The following is a 21,988-nucleotide window of genomic DNA, read 5'->3' as shown; positions in this document are numbered from 1 at the left end:
TCAAAATTAGTTGAAAGATGAACATTTTCAAAAGGGACTATTTCGGTCATCTCAGAGCTATTTCATCAGGTCGCGGGTCATCGATCGTTTTGCATGAAAAATTGAACGTTCTCGCATGAACATTAATTTACTCTAAATGTTGTTTATATCTCTTCCCGCAGTGAATAAACACGTTTTAAGCCCTCGAAGTGAGCATTTGGGACTTTTTAAGTCACTTTTAACCATGAGCCAAATCTTGAGTTTTGGCTCCCTAGAAGCATGAAAATGACGACAAAGATGCTCATTTTATCTCCAAAAGTGATGATCCACCTCTGAGAGTCAAAATTAGTTGAAAGATGAACATTTTCAAAACGGACTATTTTGGTCATCTCAGAGCAATTTCATCAGGTCGCGGGGTCATCGATCGTTTTGCATGAAAAATTGAACGTTCTCGCATGAACATTAATTTACTCTAAATGTTGTTTATATCTCTTCCCGCAGTGAATAAACACGTTTTAAGCCCTCGAAGTGAGCATTTGGGCCTTTTTAAGTCACTTTTAACCATGAGCCAAATCTTGTGTTTTGGCTCCCTAGAAGCATGAAAATGACTATAAAGATGCTCATTTTAGCTCCAAAAGTGATGATCCACCTCTGAGAGTAAAAATTAGTTGAAAGATGAACATTTTCAAAACGTACCATTTTGGTCATCTCAGAGCAATTTCATCAGGTTGCGGGTCATTGATCGTTTTGCATGAAAAATTGAACGTTCTCGCATGAACATTATTTTACTCTAAATGTTGTTTATATCTCTTCCCGCAGTGAATAAACACGTTTAAGCCCTCGAAGTGAGCATTTGGGCCTTTTTAAGTCACTTTTTACCATGAGCCAAATCTTGAGTTTTGGCTCCCTAGAAGCATGAAAATGACAATAAAGATGCTCATTTTATCTCCAAAAGTGATGATACACCTCTGAGAGTCAAAATTAGTTGAAAGATGAACATGTTCAAAACTGACTATTTTGGTCATCTCAGAGCAATTTCATCAGGTCGCGGGTCATCGATCGTTTTGCATGAAAAATTGAACGTTCTCGCATGAACATTAATTTACTCTAAATGTTGTTTATATCCCTTCCCGCAGTGAATAAACACGTTTTAAGCCCTCGAAGTGAGCATTTGGGTCCTTTTAATTCACTTTTAACCATGAGACAAATCTTGAGTTTTGGCTCCTTAGAAGCATGAAAATGACGATAAAGATGCTCATTTTATCTCCAAAAGTGATGATCCACCTCTGAAAGTCAGAATTAGTTAAAAGATGGAAGATTTTAAAACGGACCATTTTGGTCATCTCAGAGCAATTTCATCAGGTCGCGAGTCATCGATCGTTTTGCATGAAAAATTGAACGTTCTCGCATGAACATTAATTTACTCTAAATGTTGTTTATATCTCTTCCCGCAGTGAATAAACACGTTTTAAGCCCTCGAAATGAGCATTTGGGCCTTTTTAAGTCACTTTTAACCATGAGCCAAATCTTGAGTTTTGGCTCCCTAGAAGCATGAAAATGACGACAAAGATGCTCATTTTATCTCCAAAAGTGATGATCCACCTCTGAGAGTCAAAATTAGTTGAAAGATGAACATTTTCAAAACGGACTATTTTGGTCATCTCAGAGCAATTTCATCAGGTCGCGGGGTCATCGATCGTTTTGCATGAAAAATTGAACGTTCTCGCATGAACATTAATTTACTCTAAATGTTGTTTATATCTCTTCCCGCAGTGAATAAACACGTTTTAAGCCCTCGAAGTGAGCATTTGGGCCTTTTTAAGTCACTTTTAACCATGAGCCAAATCTTGAGTTTTGGCTCCCTAGAAGTATGAAAATGACGATAAAGATGCTCATTTTATCTCCAAAAGTGATGATCCACTTCTGAAAGTCAGAATTAGTTGAAAGATGGAAGGTTTTAAAACGGACCATTTGGTCATCTCAGAGCAATTTCATCAGGTCGCGGGTCATCGATCGTTTTGCATGAAAAATTGAACGTTCTCGCATGAACAATAATTTACTCTAAATGTTGTTTATATCTCTTCCCGCAGTGAATAAACACGTTTTAAGCCCTCGAAGTGAGCATTTGGGTCCTTTTAAGTCACTTTTACCCATGAGCCAAATCTTGAGTTTTGGCTCCCTAGAAGCATGAAAATGACTATAAAGATGCTCGTTTTAGCTCCAAAAGTGATGATCCACCTCTGAGAGTAAAAATTAGTTGAAAGATGAACATTTTCAAAACGGACCATTTTGGTCATCTCAGAGCAATTTCATCAGGTCGCGGGTCAATGATCGTTTTGCATGAAAAATTGAACGTTCTCGCATGAACATTATTTTACTCTAAATGTTGTTTATATCTCTTCCCGCAGTGAATAAACACGTTTAAGCCCTCGAAGTGAGCATTTGGGCCTTTTTAAGTCACTTTTTACGATGAGCCAAATCTTGAGTTTTGGCTCCCTAGAAGCATGAAAATGACAATAAAGATGCTCATTTTATCTCCAAAAGTGATGATACACCTCTGAGAGTCAAAATTAGTTGAAAGATGAACATTTTCAAAACGGACTATTTTGGTCATCTCAGAGCAATTTCATCAGGTCGCGGGTCATCGATCGTTTTGCATGAAAAATTGAACGTTCTCGCATGAACATTAATTTACTCTAAATGTTGTTTATATCTCTTCCCGCAGTGAATAAACACGTTTTAAGCCCTCGAAGTGAGCATTTGGGTCCTTTTAATTCACTTTTAACCATGAGACAAATCTTGAGTTTTGGCTCCTTAGAAGCATGAAAATGACGATAAAGATGCTCATTTTATCTCCAAAAGTGATGATACACCTCTGAGAGTCAAAATTAGTTGAAAGATGAACATTTTCAAAACGGACTATTTCGGTCATCTCAGAGCAATTTCATCAGGTCGCGGGTCATCGATCGTTTTGCATGAAAAATTGAACGTTCTCGCATGAACATTAATTTACTCTAAATGTTGTTTATATCTCTTCCCGCAGTGAATAAACACGTTTTAAGCCCTCGAAGTGAGCATTTGGGCCTTTTTAAGTCACTTTTAACCATGAGCCAAATCTTGAGTTTTGGCTCCCTAGAAGCATGAAAATGACGACAAAGATGCTCATTTTATCTCCAAAAGTGATGATCCACCTCTGAGAGTCAAAATTAGTTGAAAGATGAACATTTTCAAAACGGACTATTTTGGTCATCTCAGAGCAATTTCATCAGGTCGCGGGGTCATCGATCGTTTTGCATGAAAAATTGAACGTTCTCGCATGAACATTAATTTACTCTAAATGTTGTTTATATCTCTTCCCGCAGTGAATAAACACGTTTTAAGCCCTCGAAGTGAGCATTTGGGTCCTTTTAATTCACTTTTAACCATGAGACAAATCTTGAGTTTTGGCTCCTTAGAAGCATGAAAATGACGATAAAGATGCTCATTTTATCTCCAAAAGTGATGATCCACCTCTGAGAGTCAAAATTAGTTGAAAGATGAACATTTTCAAAAGGGACTATTTCGGTCATCTCAGAGCTATTTCATCAGGTCGCGGGTCATCGATCGTTTTGCATGAAAAATTGAAAGTTCTTGCATGAACATTAATTTACTCTAAATGTTGTTTATATCTCTTCCCGCAGTGAATAAACATGTTTTAAGCCCTCGAAGTGAGCATTTGGGCCTTTTTAAGTCACTTTTAAACATGAGCCAAATCTTGAGTTTTGGATCCCTAGAAGCATGAAAATGACGATAAAGATGCTCATTTTATCTCCAAAAGTGATGATCCACCTCTGAGAGTCAAAATTAGTTGAAAGATGAACATTTTCAAAAGGGACTATTTCGGTCATCTCAGAGCTATTTCATCAGGTCGCGGGTCATCGATCGTTTTGCATGAAAAATTGAACGTTCTCGCATGAACATTAATTTACTCTAAATGTTGTTTATATCTCTTCCCGCAGTGAATAAACATGTTTTAAGCCCTCGAAGTGAGCATTTGGGCCTTTTTAAGTCACTTTTAACCATGAGCCAAATCTTGTGTTTTGGCTCCCTAGAAGCATGAAAATGACTATAAAGATGCTCATTTTAGCTCCAAAAGTGATGATCCACCTCTGAGAGTAAAAATTAGTTGAAAGATGAACATTTTCAAAACGTACCATTTTGGTCATCTCAGAGCAATTTCATCAGGTCGCGGGTCAATGATCGTTTTGCATGAAAAATTGAACGTTCTCGCATGAACATTATTTTACTCTAAATGTTGTTTATATCTCTTCCCGCAGTGAATAAACACGTTTAAGCCCTCGAAGTGAGCATTTGGGCCTTTTTAAGTCACTTTTTACCATGAGCCAAATCTTGAGTTTTGGCTCCCTAGAAGCATGAAAATGACAATAAAGATGCTCATTTTATCTCCAAAAGTGATGATACACCTCTGAGAGTCAAAATTAGTTGAAAGATGAACATTTTCAAAACTGACTATTTTGGTCATCTCAGAGCAATTTCATCAGGTCGCGGGTCATCGATCGTTTTGCATGAAAAATTGAACGTTCTCGCATGAACATTAATTTACTCTAAATGTTGTTTATATCTCTTCCCGCAGTGAATAAACACGTTTTAAGCCCTTGAAGTGAGCATTTGGGTCCTTTTAATTCACTTTTAACCATGAGACAAATCTTGAGTTTTGGCTCCTTAGAAGCATGAAAATGACGATAAAGATGCTCATTTTATCTCCAAAAGTGATGATCCACCTCTGAAAGTCAGAATTAGTTGAAAGATGGAAGATTTTAAAACGGACCATTTTGGTCATCTCAGAGCAATTTCATCAGGTCGCGAGTCATCGATCGTTTTGCATGAAAAATTGAACGTTCTCGCATGAACATTAATTTACTCTAAATGTTGTTTATATCTCTTCCCGCAGTGAATAAACACGTTTTAAGCCCTCGAAGTGAGCATTTGGGCCTTTTTAAGTCACTTTTAACCATGAGCCAAATCTTGAGTTTTGGCTCCCTAGAAGCATGAAAATGACGACAAAGATGCTCATTTTATCTCCAAAAGTGATGATCCACCTCTGAGAGTCAAAATTAGTTTAAAGATGAACATTTTCAAAACGGACTATTTTGGTCATCTCAGAGCAATTTCATCAGGTTGCGGGGTCATCGATCGTTTTGCATGAAAAATTGAACGTTCTCGCATGAACATTAATTTACTCTAAATGTTGTTTATATCTCTTCCCGCAGTGAATAAACACGTTTTAAGCCCTCGAAGTGAGCATTTGGGCCTTTTTAAGTCGCTTTTAACCATGAGCCAAATCTTGAGTTTTGGCTCCCTAGAAGTATGAAAATGACGATAAAGATGCTCATTTTATCTCCAAAAGTGATGATCCACTTCTGAAAGTCAGAATTAGTTGAAAGATGGAAGGTTTTAAAACGGACCATTTGGTCATCTCAGAGCAATTTCATCAGGTCGCGGGGTCATCGATCGTTTTGCATGAAAAATTGAACGTTCTCGCATGAACAATAATTTACTCTAAATGTTGTTTATATCTCTTCCCGCAGTGAATAAACACGTTTTAAGCCCTCGAAGTGAGCATTTGGGTCCTTTTAAGTCACTTTTACCCATGAGCCAAATCTTGAGTTTTGGCTCCCTAGAAGCATGAAAATGACTATAAAGATGCTCGTTTTAGCTCCAAAAGTGATGATCCACCTCTGAGAGTAAAAACTTAGTTGAAAGATGAACATTTTCAAAACGGACCATTTTGGTCATCTCAGAGCAATTTCATCAGGTCGCGGGTCAATGATCGTTTTGCATGAAAAATTGAACGTTCTCGCATGAACATTATTTTACTCTAAATGTTGTTTATATCTCTTCCCGCAGTGAATAAACACGTTTAAGCCCTCGAAGTGAGCATTTGGGCCTTTTTAAGTCACTTTTTACGATGAGCCAAATCTTGAGTTTTGGCTCCCTAGAAGCATGAAAATGACAATAAAGATGCTCATTTTATCTCCAAAAGTGATGATACACCTCTGAGAGTCAAAATTAGTTGAAAGATGAACATTTTCAAAACGGACCATTTTGGTCATCTCAGAGCAATTTCATCAGGTCGCGGGGTCATCGATCGTTTTGCATGAAAAATTGAACGTTCTCGCATGAACATTAATTTACTCTAAATGTTGTTTATATCTCTTCCCGCAGTGAATAAACACGTTTTAAGCCCTCGAAGTGAGCATTTGGGCCTTTTTAAGTCACTTTTAACCATGAGCCAAATCTTGTGTTTTGGCTCCCTAGAAGCATGAAAATGACTATAAAGATGCTCATTTTAGCTCCAAAAGTGATGATCCACCTCTGAGAGTCAAAATTAGTTGAAAGATGAAAATTTTCAAAACGGACCATTTTGGTCATCTCGGAGCAATTTCATCAGGTCGCGGGTCATCGATCGTTTTGCATGAAAAATTGAATGTTCTTGCATGAACATTAATTTACTCTAAATGTTGTTTATATCTCTTCCTGCATTGAATAAACACGTTTTAAGCCCTCAAAGTGAGCATTTGGGCCTTTTTAAGTCACTTTTAACCATGAGCCAAATCTTGAGTTTTGGCTCCCTAGAAGTATGAAAATGACGATAAAGATGCTCATTTTATCTCCAAAAGTGATGATCCACCTCTGAGAGTCAAAATTAGTTGAAAGATGAACATTTTCAAAACGGACTATTTCGGTCATCTCAGAGCAATTTCATCAGGTCGCGGGTCATCGATCGTTTTGCATGAAAAATTGAACGTTCTCGCATGAACAATAATTTACTCTAAATGTTGTTTATATCTCTTCCCGCAGTGAATAAACACGTTTTAAGCCCTCGAAGTGAGCATTTGGGTCCTTTTAAGTCACTTTTACCCATGAGCCAAATCTTGTGTTTTGGCTCCCTAGAAGCATGAAAATGACTATAAAGATGCTCATTTTATCTCCAAAAGTGATGATCCACCTCTGAAAGTCAGAATTAGTTGAAAGATGGAAGATTTTAAAACGGACCATTTTGGTCATCTCAGAGCAATTTCATCAGGTCGCGAGTCATCGATCGTTTTGCATGAAAAATTGAACGTTCTCGCATGAACATTAATTTACTCTAAATGTTGTTTATATCTCTTCCCGCAGTGAATAAACACGTTTTAAGCCCTCGAAGTGAGCATTTGGGTCCTTTTAAGTCACTTTTACCCATGAGCCAAATCTTGTGTTTTGGCTCCCTAGAAGCATGAAAATGACTATAAAAATGCTCATTTTAGCTCCAAAAGTGATGATCCACCTCTGAGAGTCAAAATTAGTTAAAAGATGAAAATTTTCAAAACGGACCATTTTGGTCATCTCGGAGCAATTTCATCAGGTCGCGGGTCATCGATCGTGTTGCATGAAAAATTGAACGTTCTTGCATGAACATTAATTTACTCTAAATGTTGTTTATATCTCTTCCCGCAGTGAATAAACACGTTTTAAGCCCTCGAAGTGAGCATTTAGGTCCTTTTAAGTCACTTGTACCCATGAGCCAAATCTTGAGTTTTGGCTCCCTAGAAGCATGAAAATGACCCTAGAATGCTCCCTAGAAGCATGAAAATTACGATAAAGATGCTCATTTTATCTCCAAAAGTGATGATCCACCTCTGAAAGTCAGAATTAGTTGAAATATGGAAGGTTTTAAAAACGGACCATTTTGGTCATCTCGGAGCAATTTCATCAGGTCGCGGGTCATCGATCGTTTTGCATGAAAAATTGAACGTTCTCGCATGAACATTAATTTACTCTAAATGTTGTTTATATCCCTTCCCGCAGTGAATAAACACGTTTTAAGCCCTCGAAGTGAGCATTTGGGTCCTTTTAATTCACTTTTAACCATGAGACAAATCTTGAGTTTTGGCTCCTTAGAAGCATGAAAATGACGATAAAGATGCTCATTTTATTTCCAAAAGTGATGATCCACCTCTGAAAGTCAGAATTAGTTAAAAGATGGAAGATTTTAAAACGGACCATTTTGGTCATCTCAGAGCAATTTCATCAGGTCGCGAGTCATCGATCGTTTTGCATGAAAAATTGAACGTTCTCGCATGAACATTAATTTACTCTAAATGTTGTTTATATCTCTTCCCGCAGTGAATAAACACGTTTTAAGCCCTCGAAATGAGCATTTGGGCCTTTTTACGTCACTTTTAACCATGAGCCAAATCTTGAGTTTTGGCTCCCTAGAAGCATGAAAATGACGACAAAGATGCTCATTTTATCTCCAAAAGTGATGATCCACCTCTGAGAGTCAAAATTAGTTGAAAGATGAACATTTTCAAAACGGACTATTTTGGTCATCTCAGAGCAATTTCATCAGGTCGCGGGGTCATCGATCGTTTTGCATGAAAAATTGAACGTTCTCGCATGAACATTAATTTACTCTAAATGTTGTTTATATCTCTTCCCGCAGTGAATAAACACGTTTTAAGCCCTCGAAGTGAGCATTTGGGCCTTTTTAAGTCACTTTTAACCATGAGCCAAATCTTGAGTTTTGGCTCCCTAGAAGTATGAAAATGACGATAAAGATGCTCATTTTATCTCCAAAAGTGATGATCCACTTCTGAAAGTCAGAATTAGTTGAAAGATGGAAGGTTTTAAAACGGACCATTTGGTCATCTCAGAGCAATTTCATCAGGTCGCGGGTCATCGATCGTTTTGCATGAAAAATTGAACGTTCTCGCATGAACAATAATTTACTCTAAATGTTGTTTATATCTCTTCCCGCAGTGAATAAACACGTTTTAAGCCCTCGAAGTGAGCATTTGGGTCCTTTTAAGTCACTTTTACCCATGAGCCAAATCTTGAGTTTTGGCTCCCTAGAAGCATGAAAATGACTATAAAGATGCTCGTTTTAGCTCCAAAAGTGATGATCCACCTCTGAGAGTAAAAATTAGTTGAAAGATGAACATTTTCAAAACGGACCATTTTGGTCATCTCAGAGCAATTTCATCAGGTCGCGGGTCAATGATCGTTTTGCATGAAAAATTGAACGTTCTCGCATGAACATTATTTTACTCTAAATGTTGTTTATATCTCTTCCCGCAGTGAATAAACACGTTTAAGCCCTCGAAGTGAGCATTTGGGCCTTTTTAAGTCACTTTTTACGATGAGCCAAATCTTGAGTTTTGGCTCCCTAGAAGCATGAAAATGACAATAAAGATGCTCATTTTATCTCCAAAAGTGATGATACACCTCTGAGAGTCAAAATTAGTTGAAAGATGAACATTTTCAAAACTGACTATTTTGGTCATCTCAGAGCAATTTCATCAGGTCGCGGGTCATCGATCGTTTTGCATGAAAAATTGAACGTTCTCGCATGAACATTAATTTACTCTAAATGTTGTTTATATCTCTTCCCGCAGTGAATAAACATGTTTTAAGCCCTCGAAGTGAGCATTTGGGCCTTTTTAAGTCACTTTTAACCATGAGCCAAATCTTGAGTTTTGGCTCCCTAGAAGCATGAAAATGACGACAAAGATGCTCATTTTATCTCCAAAAGTGATGATCCACCTCTGAGAGTCAAAATTAGTTGAAAGATGAACATTTTCAAAACGGACTATTTTGGTCATCTCAGAGCAATTTCATCAGGTCGCGGGGTCATCGATCGTTTTGCATGAAAAATTGAACGTTCTCGCATGAACATTAATTTACTCTAAATGTTGTTTATATCTCTTCCCGCAGTGAATAAACACGTTTTAAGCCCTCGAAGTGAGCATTTGGGTCCTTTTAATTCACTTTTAACCATGAGACAAATCTTGAGTTTTGGCTCCTTAGAAGCATGAAAATGACGATAAAGATGCTCATTTTATCTCCAAAAGTGATGATCCACCTCTGAGAGTCAAAATTAGTTGAAAGATGAACATTTTCAAAAGGGACTATTTCGGTCATCTCAGAGCTATTTCATCAGGTCGCGGGTCATCGATCGTTTTGCATGAAAAATTGAAAGTTCTTGCATGAACATTAATTTACTCTAAATGTTGTTTATATCTCTTCCCGCAGTGAATAAACATGTTTTAAGCCCTCGAAGTGAGCATTTGGGCCTTTTTAAGTCACTTTTAAACATGAGCCAAATCTTGAGTTTTGGATCCCTAGAAGCATGAAAATGACGATAAAGATGCTCATTTTATCTCCAAAAGTGATGATCCACCTCTGAGAGTCAAAATTAGTTGAAAGATGAACATTTTCAAAAGGGACTATTTCGGTCATCTCAGAGCTATTTCATCAGGTCGCGGGTCATCGATCGTTTTGCATGAAAAATTGAACGTTCTCGCATGAACATTAATTTACTCTAAATGTTGTTTATATCTCTTCCCGCAGTGAATAAACATGTTTTAAGCCCTCGAAGTGAGCATTTGGGCCTTTTTAAGTCACTTTTAACCATGAGCCAAATCTTGTGTTTTGGCTCCCTAGAAGCATGAAAATGACTATAAAGATGCTCATTTTAGCTCCAAAAGTGATGATCCACCTCTGAGAGTAAAAATTAGTTGAAAGATGAACATTTTCAAAACGTACCATTTTGGTCATCTCAGAGCAATTTCATCAGGTCGCGGGTCAATGATCGTTTTGCATGAAAAATTGAACGTTCTCGCATGAACATTAATTTACTCTAAATGTTGTTTATATCTCTTCCCGCAGTGAATAAACACGTTTTAAGCCCTCGAAGTGAGCATTTGGGCCTTTTTAAGTCACTTTTAACCATGAGCCAAATCTTGTGTTTTGGCTCCCTAGAAGCATGAAAATGACTATAAAGATGCTCATTTTAGCTCCAAAAGTGATGATCCACCTCTGAGAGTCAAAATTAGTTGAAAGATGAAAATTTTCAAAACGGACCATTTTGGTCATCTCGGAGCAATTTCATCAGGTCGCGGGTCATCGATCGTTTTGCATGAAAAATTGAATGTTCTTGCATGAACATTAATTTACTCTAAATGTTGTTTATATCTCTTCCTGCATTGAATAAACACGCTTTAAGCCCTCAAAGTGAGCATTTGGGCCTTTTTAAGTCACTTTTAACCATGAGCCAAATCTTGAGTTTTGGCTCCCTAGAAGTATGAAAATGACGATAAAGATGCTCATTTTATCTCCAAAAGTGATGATCCACCTCTGAGAGTCAAAATTAGTTGAAAGATGAACATTTTCAAAACGGACTATTTCGGTCATCTCAGAGCAATTTCATCAGGTCGCGGGTCATCGATCGTTTTGCATGAAAAATTGAACGTTCTCGCATGAACAATAATTTACTCTAAATGTTGTTTATATCTCTTCCCGCAGTGACTAAACACGTTTTAAGCCCTCGAAGTGAGCATTTAGGTCCTTTTAAGTCACTTGTACCCATGAGCCAAATCTTGAGTTTTGGCTCCCTAGAAGCATGAAAATGACCCTAGAATGCTCCCTAGAAGCATGAAAATTACGATAAAGATGCTCATTTTATCTCCAAAAGTGATGATCCACCTCTGAAAGTCAGAATTAGTTGAAATATGGAAGGTTTTAAAAACGGACCATTTTGGTCATCTCGGAGCAATTTCATCAGGTCGCGGGTCATCGATCGTTTTGCATGAAAAATTGAACGTTCTCGCATGAACATTAATTTACTCTAAATGTTGTTTATATCCCTTCCCGCAGTGAATAAACACGTTTTAAGCCCTCGAAGTGAGCATTTGGGTCCTTTTAATTCACTTTTAACCATGAGACAAATCTTGAGTTTTGGCTCCTTAGAAGCATGAAAATGACGATAAAGATGCTCATTTTATCTCCAAAAGTGATGATCCACCTCTGAAAGTCAGAATTAGTTAAAAGATGGAAGATTTTAAAACGGACCATTTTGGTCATCTCAGAGCAATTTCATCAGGTCGCGAGTCATCGATCGTTTTGCATGAAAAATTGAACGTTCTCGCATGAACATTAATTTACTCTAAATGTTGTTTATATCTCTTCCCGCAGTGAATAAACACGTTTTAAGCCCTCGAAATGAGCATTTGGGCCTTTTTAAGTCACTTTTAACCATGAGCCAAATCTTGAGTTTTGGCTCCCTAGAAGCATGAAAATGACGACAAAGATGCTCATTTTATCTCCAAAAGTGATGATCCACCTCTGAGAGTCAAAATTAGTTGAAAGATGAACATTTTCAAAACGGACTATTTTGGTCATCTCAGAGCAATTTCATCAGGTCGCGGGGTCATCGATCGTTTTGCATGAAAAATTGAACGTTCTCGCATGAACATTAATTTACTCTAAATGTTGTTTATATCTCTTCCCGCAGTGAATAAACACGTTTTAAGCCCTCGAAGTGAGCATTTGGGCCTTTTTAAGTCACTTTTAACCATGAGCCAAATCTTGAGTTTTGGCTCCCTAGAAGTATGAAAATGACGATAAAGATGCTCATTTTATCTCCAAAAGTGATGATCCACTTCTGAAAGTCAGAATTAGTTGAAAGATGGAAGGTTTTAAAACGGACCATTTGGTCATCTCAGAGCAATTTCATCAGGTCGCGGGTCATCGATCGTTTTGCATGAAAAATTGAACGTTCTCGCATGAACAATAATTTACTCTAAATGTTGTTTATATCTCTTCCCGCAGTGAATAAACACGTTTTAAGCCCTCGAAGTGAGCATTTGGGTCCTTTTAAGTCACTTTTACCCATGAGCCAAATCTTGAGTTTTGGCTCCCTAGAAGCATGAAAATGACTATAAAGATGCTCGTTTTAGCTCCAAAAGTGATGATCCACCTCTGAGAGTAAAAATTAGTTGAAAGATGAACATTTTCAAAACGGACCATTTTGGTCATCTCAGAGCAATTTCATCAGGTCGCGGGTCAATGATCGTTTTGCATGAAAAATTGAACGTTCTCGCATGAACATTATTTTACTCTAAATGTTGTTTATATCTCTTCCCGCAGTGAATAAACACGTTTAAGCCCTCGAAGTGAGCATTTGGGCCTTTTTAAGTCACTTTTTACGATGAGCCAAATCTTGAGTTTTGGCTCCCTAGAAGCATGAAAATGACAATAAAGATGCTCATTTTATCTCCAAAAGTGATGATACACCTCTGAGAGTCAAAATTAGTTGAAAGATGAACATTTTCAAAACGGACTATTTTGGTCATCTCAGAGCAATTTCATCAGGTCGCGGGTCATCGATCGTTTTGCATGAAAAATTGAACGTTCTCGCATGAACATTAATTTACTCTAAATGTTGTTTATATCTCTTCCCGCAGTGAATAAACACGTTTTAAGCCCTCGAAGTGAGCATTTGGGTCCTTTTAATTCACTTTTAACCATGAGACAAATCTTGAGTTTTGGCTCCTTAGAAGCATGAAAATGACGATAAAGATGCTCATTTTATCTCCAAAAGTGATGATACACCTCTGAGAGTCAAAATTAGTTGAAAGATGAACATTTTCAAAACGGACTATTTCGGTCATCTCAGAGCAATTTCATCAGGTCGCGGGTCATCGATCGTTTTGCATGAAAAATTGAACGTTCTCGCATGAACATTAATTTACTCTAAATGTTGTTTATATCTCTTCCCGCAGTGAATAAACACGTTTTAAGCCCTCGAAGTGAGCATTTGGGCCTTTTTAAGTCACTTTTAACCATGAGCCAAATCTTGAGTTTTGGCTCCCTAGAAGCATGAAAATGACGACAAAGATGCTCATTTTATCTCCAAAAGTGATGATCCACCTCTGAGAGTCAAAATTAGTTGAAAGATGAACATTTTCAAAACGGACTATTTTGGTCATCTCAGAGCAATTTCATCAGGTCGCGGGGTCATCGATCGTTTTGCATGAAAAATTGAACGTTCTCGCATGAACATTAATTTACTCTAAATGTTGTTTATATCTCTTCCCGCAGTGAATAAACACGTTTTAAGCCCTCGAAGTGAGCATTTGGGTCCTTTTAATTCACTTTTAACCATGAGACAAATCTTGAGTTTTGGCTCCTTAGAAGCATGAAAATGACGATAAAGATGCTCATTTTATCTCCAAAAGTGATGATCCACCTCTGAGAGTCAAAATTAGTTGAAAGATGAACATTTTCAAAAGGGACTATTTCGGTCATCTCAGAGCTATTTCATCAGGTCGCGGGTCATCGATCGTTTTGCATGAAAAATTGAAAGTTCTTGCATGAACATTAATTTACTCTAAATGTTGTTTATATCTCTTCCCGCAGTGAATAAACATGTTTTAAGCCCTCGAAGTGAGCATTTGGGCCTTTTTAAGTCACTTTTAAACATGAGCCAAATCTTGAGTTTTGGATCCCTAGAAGCATGAAAATGACGATAAAGATGCTCATTTTATCTCCAAAAGTGATGATCCACCTCTGAGAGTCAAAATTAGTTGAAAGATGAACATTTTCAAAAGGGACTATTTCGGTCATCTCAGAGCTATTTCATCAGGTCGCGGGTCATCGATCGTTTTGCATGAAAAATTGAACGTTCTCGCATGAACATTAATTTACTCTAAATGTTGTTTATATCTCTTCCCGCAGTGAATAAACATGTTTTAAGCCCTCGAAGTGAGCATTTGGGCCTTTTTAAGTCACTTTTAACCATGAGCCAAATCTTGTGTTTTGGCTCCCTAGAAGCATGAAAATGACTATAAAGATGCTCATTTTAGCTCCAAAAGTGATGATCCACCTCTGAGAGTAAAAATTAGTTGAAAGATGAACATTTTCAAAACGTACCATTTTGGTCATCTCAGAGCAATTTCATCAGGTCGCGGGTCAATGATCGTTTTGCATGAAAAATTGAACGTTCTCGCATGAACATTAATTTACTCTAAATGTTGTTTATATCTCTTCCCGCAGTGAATAAACACGTTTTAAGCCCTCGAAGTGAGCATTTGGGCCTTTTTAAGTCACTTTTAACCATGAGCCAAATCTTGTGTTTTGGCTCCCTAGAAGCATGAAAATGACTATAAAGATGCTCATTTTAGCTCCAAAAGTGATGATCCACCTCTGAGAGTCAAAATTAGTTGAAAGATGAAAATTTTCAAAACGGACCATTTTGGTCATCTCGGAGCAATTTCATCAGGTCGCGGGTCATCGATCGTTTTGCATGAAAAATTGAATGTTCTTGCATGAACATTAATTTACTCTAAATGTTGTTTATATCTCTTCCTGCATTGAATAAACACGCTTTAAGCCCTCAAAGTGAGCATTTGGGCCTTTTTAAGTCACTTTTAACCATGAGCCAAATCTTGAGTTTTGGCTCCCTAGAAGTATGAAAATGACGATAAAGATGCTCATTTTATCTCCAAAAGTGATGATCCACCTCTGAGAGTCAAAATTAGTTGAAAGATGAACATTTTCAAAACGGACTATTTCGGTCATCTCAGAGCAATTTCATCAGGTCGCGGGTCATCGATCGTTTTGCATGAAAAATTGAACGTTCTCGCATGAACAATAATTTACTCTAAATGTTGTTTATATCTCTTCCCGCAGTGACTAAACACGTTTTAAGCCCTCGAAGTGAGCATTTAGGTCCTTTTAAGTCACTTGTACCCATGAGCCAAATCTTGAGTTTTGGCTCCCTAGAAGCATGAAAATGACCCTAGAATGCTCCCTAGAAGCATGAAAATTACGATAAAGATGCTCATTTTATCTCCAAAAGTGATGATCCACCTCTGAAAGTCAGAATTAGTTGAAATATGGAAGGTTTTAAAAACGGACCATTTTGGTCATCTCGGAGCAATTTCATCAGGTCGCGGGTCATCGATCTTTTTGCATGAAAAATTGAACGTTCTCGCATGAACATTAATTTACTCTAAATGTTGTTTATATCCCTTCCCGCAGTGAATAAACACGTTTTAAGCCCTCGAAGTGAGCATTTGGGTCCTTTTAATTCACTTTTAACCATGAGACAAATCTTGAGTTTTGGCTCCTTAGAAGCATGAAAATGACGATAAAGATGCTCATTTTATCTCCAAAAGTGATGATCCACCTCTGAAAGTCAGAATTAGTTAAAAGATGGAAGATTTTAAAACGGACCATTTTGGTCATCTCAGAGCAATTTCATCAGGTCGCGAGTCATCGATCGTTTTGCATGAAAAATTGAACGTTCTCGCATGAACATTAATTTACTCTAAATGTTGTTTATATCTCTTCCCGCAGTGAATAAACACGTTTTAAGCCCTCGAAATGAGCATTTGGGCCTTTTTAAGTCACTTTTAACCATGAGCCAAATCTTGAGTTTTGGCTCCCTAGAAGCATGAAAATGACGACAAAGATGCTCATTTTATCTCCAAAAGTGATGATCCACCTCTGAGAGTCAAAATTAGTTGAAAGATGAACATTTTCAAAACGGACTATTTTGGTCATCTCAGAGCAATTTCATCAGGTCGCGGGGTCATCGATCGTTTTGCATGAAAAATTGAACGTTCTCGCATGAACATTAATTTACTCTAAATGTTGTTTATATCTCTTCCCGCAGTGAATAAACACGTTTTAAGCCCTCGAAGTGAGCATTTGGGCCTTTTTAAGTCACTTTTAACCATGAGCCAAATCTTGAGTTTTGGCTCCCTAGAAGTATGAAAATGACGATAAAGATGCTCATTTTATCTCCAAAAGTGATGATCCACTTCTGAAAGTCAGAATTAGTTGAAAGATGGAAGGTTTTAAAACGGACCATTTGGTCATCTCAGAGCAATTTCATCAGGTCGCGGGTCATCGATCGTTTTGCATGAAAAATTGAACGTTCTCGCATGAACAATAATTTACTCTAAATGTTGTTTATATCTCTTCCCGCAGTGAATAAACACGTTTTAAGCCCTCGAAGTGAGCATTTGGGTCCTTTTAAGTCACTTTTACCCATGAGCCAAATCTTGAGTTTTGGCTCCCTAGAAGCATGAAAATGACTATAAAGATGCTCGTTTTAGCTCCAAAAGTGATGATCCACCTCTGAGAGTAAAAATTAGTTGAAAGATGAACATTTTCAAAACGGACCATTTTGGTCATCTCAGAGCAATTTCATCAGGTCGCGGGTCAATGATCGTTTTGCATGAAAAATTGAACGTTCTCGCATGAACATTATTTTACTCTAAATGTTGTTTATATCTCTTCCCGCAGTGAATAAACACGTTTAAGCCCTCGAAGTGAGCATTTGGGCCTTTTTAAGTCACTTTTTACGATGAGCCAAATCTTGAGTTTTGGCTCCCTAGAAGCATGAAAATGACAATAAAGATGCTAATTTTATCTCCAAAAGTGATGATACACCTCTGAGAGTCAAAATTAGTTGAAAGATGAACATTTTCAAAACTGACTATTTTGGTCATCTCAGAGCAATTTCATCAGGTCGCGGGGTCATCGATCGTTTTGCATGAAAAATTGAACGTTCTCGCATGAACATTAATTTACTCTAAATGTTGTTTATATCTCTTCCCGCAGTGAATAAACACGTTTTAAGCCCTCGAAGTGAGCATTTGGGTCCTTTTAATTCACTTTTAACCATGAGACAAATCTTGAGTTTTGGCTCCTTAGAAGCATGAAAATGACGATAAAGATGCTCATTTTATCTCCAAAAGTGATGATCCACCTCTGAGAGTCAAAATTAGTTGAAAGATGAACATTTTCAAAAGGGACTATTTCGGTCATCTCAGAGCTATTTCATCAGGTCGCGGGTCATCGATCGTTTTGCATGAAAAATTGAAAGTTCTTGCATGAACATTAATTTACTCTAAATGTTGTTTATATCTCTTCCCGCAGTGAATAAACATGTTTTAAGCCCTCGAAGTGAGCATTTGGGCCTTTTTAAGTCACTTTTAAACATGAGCCAAATCTTGAGTTTTGGATCCCTAGAAGCATGAAAATGACGATAAAGATGCTCATTTTATCTCCAAAAGTGATGATCCACCTCTGAGAGTCAAAATTAGTTGAAAGATGAACATTTTCAAAAGGGACTATTTCGGTCATCTCAGAGCTATTTCATCAGGTCGCGGGTCATCGATCGTTTTGCATGAAAAATTGAACGTTCTCGCATGAACATTAATTTACTCTAAATGTTGTTTATATCTCTTCCCGCAGTGAATAAACATGTTTTAAGCCCTCGAAGTGAGCATTTGGGCCTTTTTAAGTCACTTTTAACCATGAGCCAAATCTTGTGTTTTGGCTCCCTAGAAGCATGAAAATGACTATAAAGATGCTCATTTTAGCTCCAAAAGTGATGATCCACCTCTGAGAGTAAAAATTAGTTGAAAGATGAACATTTTCAAAACGTACCATTTTGGTCATCTCAGAGCAATTTCATCAGGTCGCGGGTCAATGATCGTTTTGCATGAAAAATTGAACGTTCTCGCATGAACATTAATTTACTCTAAATGTTGTTTATATCTCTTCCCGCAGTGAATAAACACGTTTTAAGCCCTCGAAGTGAGCATTTGGGCCTTTTTAAGTCACTTTTAACCATGAGCCAAATCTTGTGTTTTGGCTCCCTAGAAGCATGAAAATGACTATAAAGATGCTCATTTTAGCTCCAAAAGTGATGATCCACCTCTGAGAGTCAAAATTAGTTGAAAGATGAAAATTTTCAAAACGGACCATTTTGGTCATCTCGGAGCAATTTCATCAGGTCGCGGGTCATCGATCGTTTTGCATGAAAAATTGAATGTTCTTGCATGAACATTAATTTACTCTAAATGTTGTTTATATCTCTTCCTGCATTGAATAAACACGCTTTAAGCCCTCAAAGTGAGCATTTGGGCCTTTTTAAGTCACTTTTAACCATGAGCCAAATCTTGAGTTTTGGCTCCCTAGAAGTATGAAAATGACGATAAAGATGCTCATTTTATCTCCAAAAGTGATGATCCACCTCTGAGAGTCAAAATTAGTTGAAAGATGAACATTTTCAAAACGGACTATTTCGGTCATCTCAGAGCAATTTCATCAGGTCGCGGGTCATCGATCGTTTTGCATGAAAAATTGAACGTTCTCGCATGAACAATAATTTACTCTAAATGTTGTTTATATCTCTTCCCGCAGTGACTAAACACGTTTTAAGCCCTCGAAGTGAGCATTTAGGTCCTTTTAAGTCACTTGTACCCATGAGCCAAATCTTGAGTTTTGGCTCCCTAGAAGCATGAAAATGACCCTAGAATGCTCCCTAGAAGCATGAAAATTACGATAAAGATGCTCATTTTATCTCCAAAAGTGATGATCCACCTCTGAAAGTCAGAATTAGTTGAAATATGGAAGGTTTTAAAAACGGACCATTTTGGTCATCTCGGAGCAATTTCATCAGGTCGCGGGTCATCGATCGTTTTGCATGAAAAATTGAACGTTCTCGCATGAACATTAATTTACTCTAAATGTTGTTTATATCCCTTCCCGCAGTGAATAAACACGTTTTAAGCCCTCGAAGTGAGCATTTGGGTCCTTTTAATTCACTTTTAACCATGAGACAAATCTTGAGTTTTGGCTCCTTAGAAGCATGAAAATGACGATAAAGATGCTCATTTTATCTCCAAAAGTGATGATCCACCTCTGAAAGTCAGAATTAGTTAAAAGATGGAAGATTTTAAAACGGACCATTTTGGTCATCTCAGAGCAATTTCATCAGGTCGCGAGTCATCGATCGTTTTGCATGAAAAATTGAACGTTCTCGCATGAACATTAATTTACTCTAAATGTTGTTTATATCTCTTCCCGCAGTGAATAAACACGTTTTAAGCCCTCGAAATGAGCATTTGGGCCTTTTTAAGTCACTTTTAACCATGAGCCAAATCTTGAGTTTTGGCTCCCTAGAAGCATGAAAATGACGACAAAGATGCTCATTTTATCTCCAAAAGTGATGATCCACCTCTGAGAGTCAAAATTAGTTGAAAGATGAACATTTTCAAAACGGACTATTTTGGTCATCTCAGAGCAATTTCATCAGGTCGCGGGGTCATCGATCGTTTTGCATGAAAAATTGAACGTTCTCGCATGAACATTAATTTACTCTAAATGTTGTTTATATCTCTTCCCGCAGTGAATAAACACGTTTTAAGCCCTCGAAGTGAGCATTTGGGCCTTTTTAAGTCACTTTTAACCATGAGCCAAATCTTGAGTTTTGGCTCCCTAGAAGTATGAAAATGACGATAAAGATGCTCATTTTATCTCCAAAAGTGATGATCCACTTCTGAAAGTCAGAATTAGTTGAAAGATGGAAGGTTTTAAAACGGACCATTTGGTCATCTCAGAGCAATTTCATCAGGTCGCGGGTCATCGATCGTTTTGCATGAAAAATTGAACGTTCTCGCATGAACAATAATTTACTCTAAATGTTGTTTATATCTCTTCCCGCAGTGAATAAACACGTTTTAAGCCCTCGAAGTGAGCATTTGGGTCCTTTTAAGTCACTTTTACCCATGAGCCAAATCTTGAGTTTTGGCTCCCTAGAAGCATGAAAATGACTATAAAGATGCTCGTTTTAGCTCCAAAAGTGATGATCCACCTCTGAGAGTAAAAATTAGTTGAAAGATGAACATTTTCAAAACGGACCATTTTGGTCATCTCAGAGCAATTTCATCAGGTCGCGGGTCAATGATCGTTTTGCATGAAAAATTGAACGTTCTCGCATGAACATTATTTTACTCTAAATGTTGTTTATATCTCTTCCCGCAGTGAATAAACACGTTTAAGCCCTCGAAGTGAGCATTTGGGCCTTTTTAAGTCACTTTTTACGATGAGCCAAATCTTGAGTTTTGGCTCCCTAGAAGCATGAAAATGACAATAAAGATGCTCATTTTATCTCCAAAAGTGATGATACACCTCTGAGAGTCAAAATTAGTTGAAAGATGAACATTTTCAAAACGGACTATTTTGGTCATCTCAGAGCAATTTCATCAGGTCGCGGGTCATCGATCGTTTTGCATGAAAAATTGAACGTTCTCGCATGAACATTAATTTACTCTAAATGTTGTTTATATCTCTTCCCGCAGTGAATAAACACGTTTTAAGCCCTCGAAGTGAGCATTTGGGTCCTTTTAATTCACTTTTAACCATGAGACAAATCTTGAGTTTTGGCTCCTTAGAAGCATGAAAATGACGATAAAGATGCTCATTTTATCTCCAAAAGTGATGATACACCTCTGAGAGTCAAAATTAGTTGAAAGATGAACATTTTCAAAACGGACTATTTCGGTCATCTCAGAGCAATTTCATCAGGTCGCGGGTCATCGATCGTTTTGCATGAAAAATTGAACGTTCTCGCATGAACATTAATTTACTCTAAATGTTGTTTATATCTCTTCCCGCAGTGAATAAACACGTTTTAAGCCCTCGAAGTGAGCATTTGGGCCTTTTTAAGTCACTTTTAACCATGAGCCAAATCTTGAGTTTTGGCTCCCTAGAAGCATGAAAATGACGACAAAGATGCTCATTTTATCTCCAAAAGTGATGATCCACCTCTGAGAGTCAAAATTAGTTGAAAGATGAACATTTTCAAAACGGACTATTTTGGTCATCTCAGAGCAATTTCATCAGGTCGCGGGGTCATCGATCGTTTTGCATGAAAAATTGAACGTTCTCGCATGAACATTAATTTACTCTAAATGTTGTTTATATCTCTTCCCGCAGTGAATAAACACGTTTTAAGCCCTCGAAGTGAGCATTTGGGTCCTTTTAATTCACTTTTAACCATGAGACAAATCTTGAGTTTTGGCTCCTTAGAAGCATGAAAATGACGATAAAGATGCTCATTTTATCTCCAAAAGTGATGATCCACCTCTGAGAGTCAAAATTAGTTGAAAGATGAAAATTTTCAAAAGGGACTATTTCGGTCATCTCAGAGCTATTTCATCAGGTCGCGGGTCATCGATCGTTTTGCATGAAAAATTGAACGTTCTTGCATGAACATTAATTTACTCTAAATGTTGTTTATATCTCTTCCCGCAGTGAATAAACATGTTTTAAGCCCTCGAAGTGAGCATTTGGGCCTTTTTAAGTCACTTTTAAACATGAGCCA

Source organism: Lissotriton helveticus, chromosome 2_1, assembly GCF_964261635.1.
Source record: "Lissotriton helveticus chromosome 2_1, aLisHel1.1, whole genome shotgun sequence".
Classification (NCBI taxonomy): domain Eukaryota; kingdom Metazoa; phylum Chordata; class Amphibia; order Caudata; family Salamandridae; genus Lissotriton; species Lissotriton helveticus.
The sequence above is the reverse complement of the archived record's forward strand: the minus strand, read 5'-3'. Positions refer to the sequence as shown.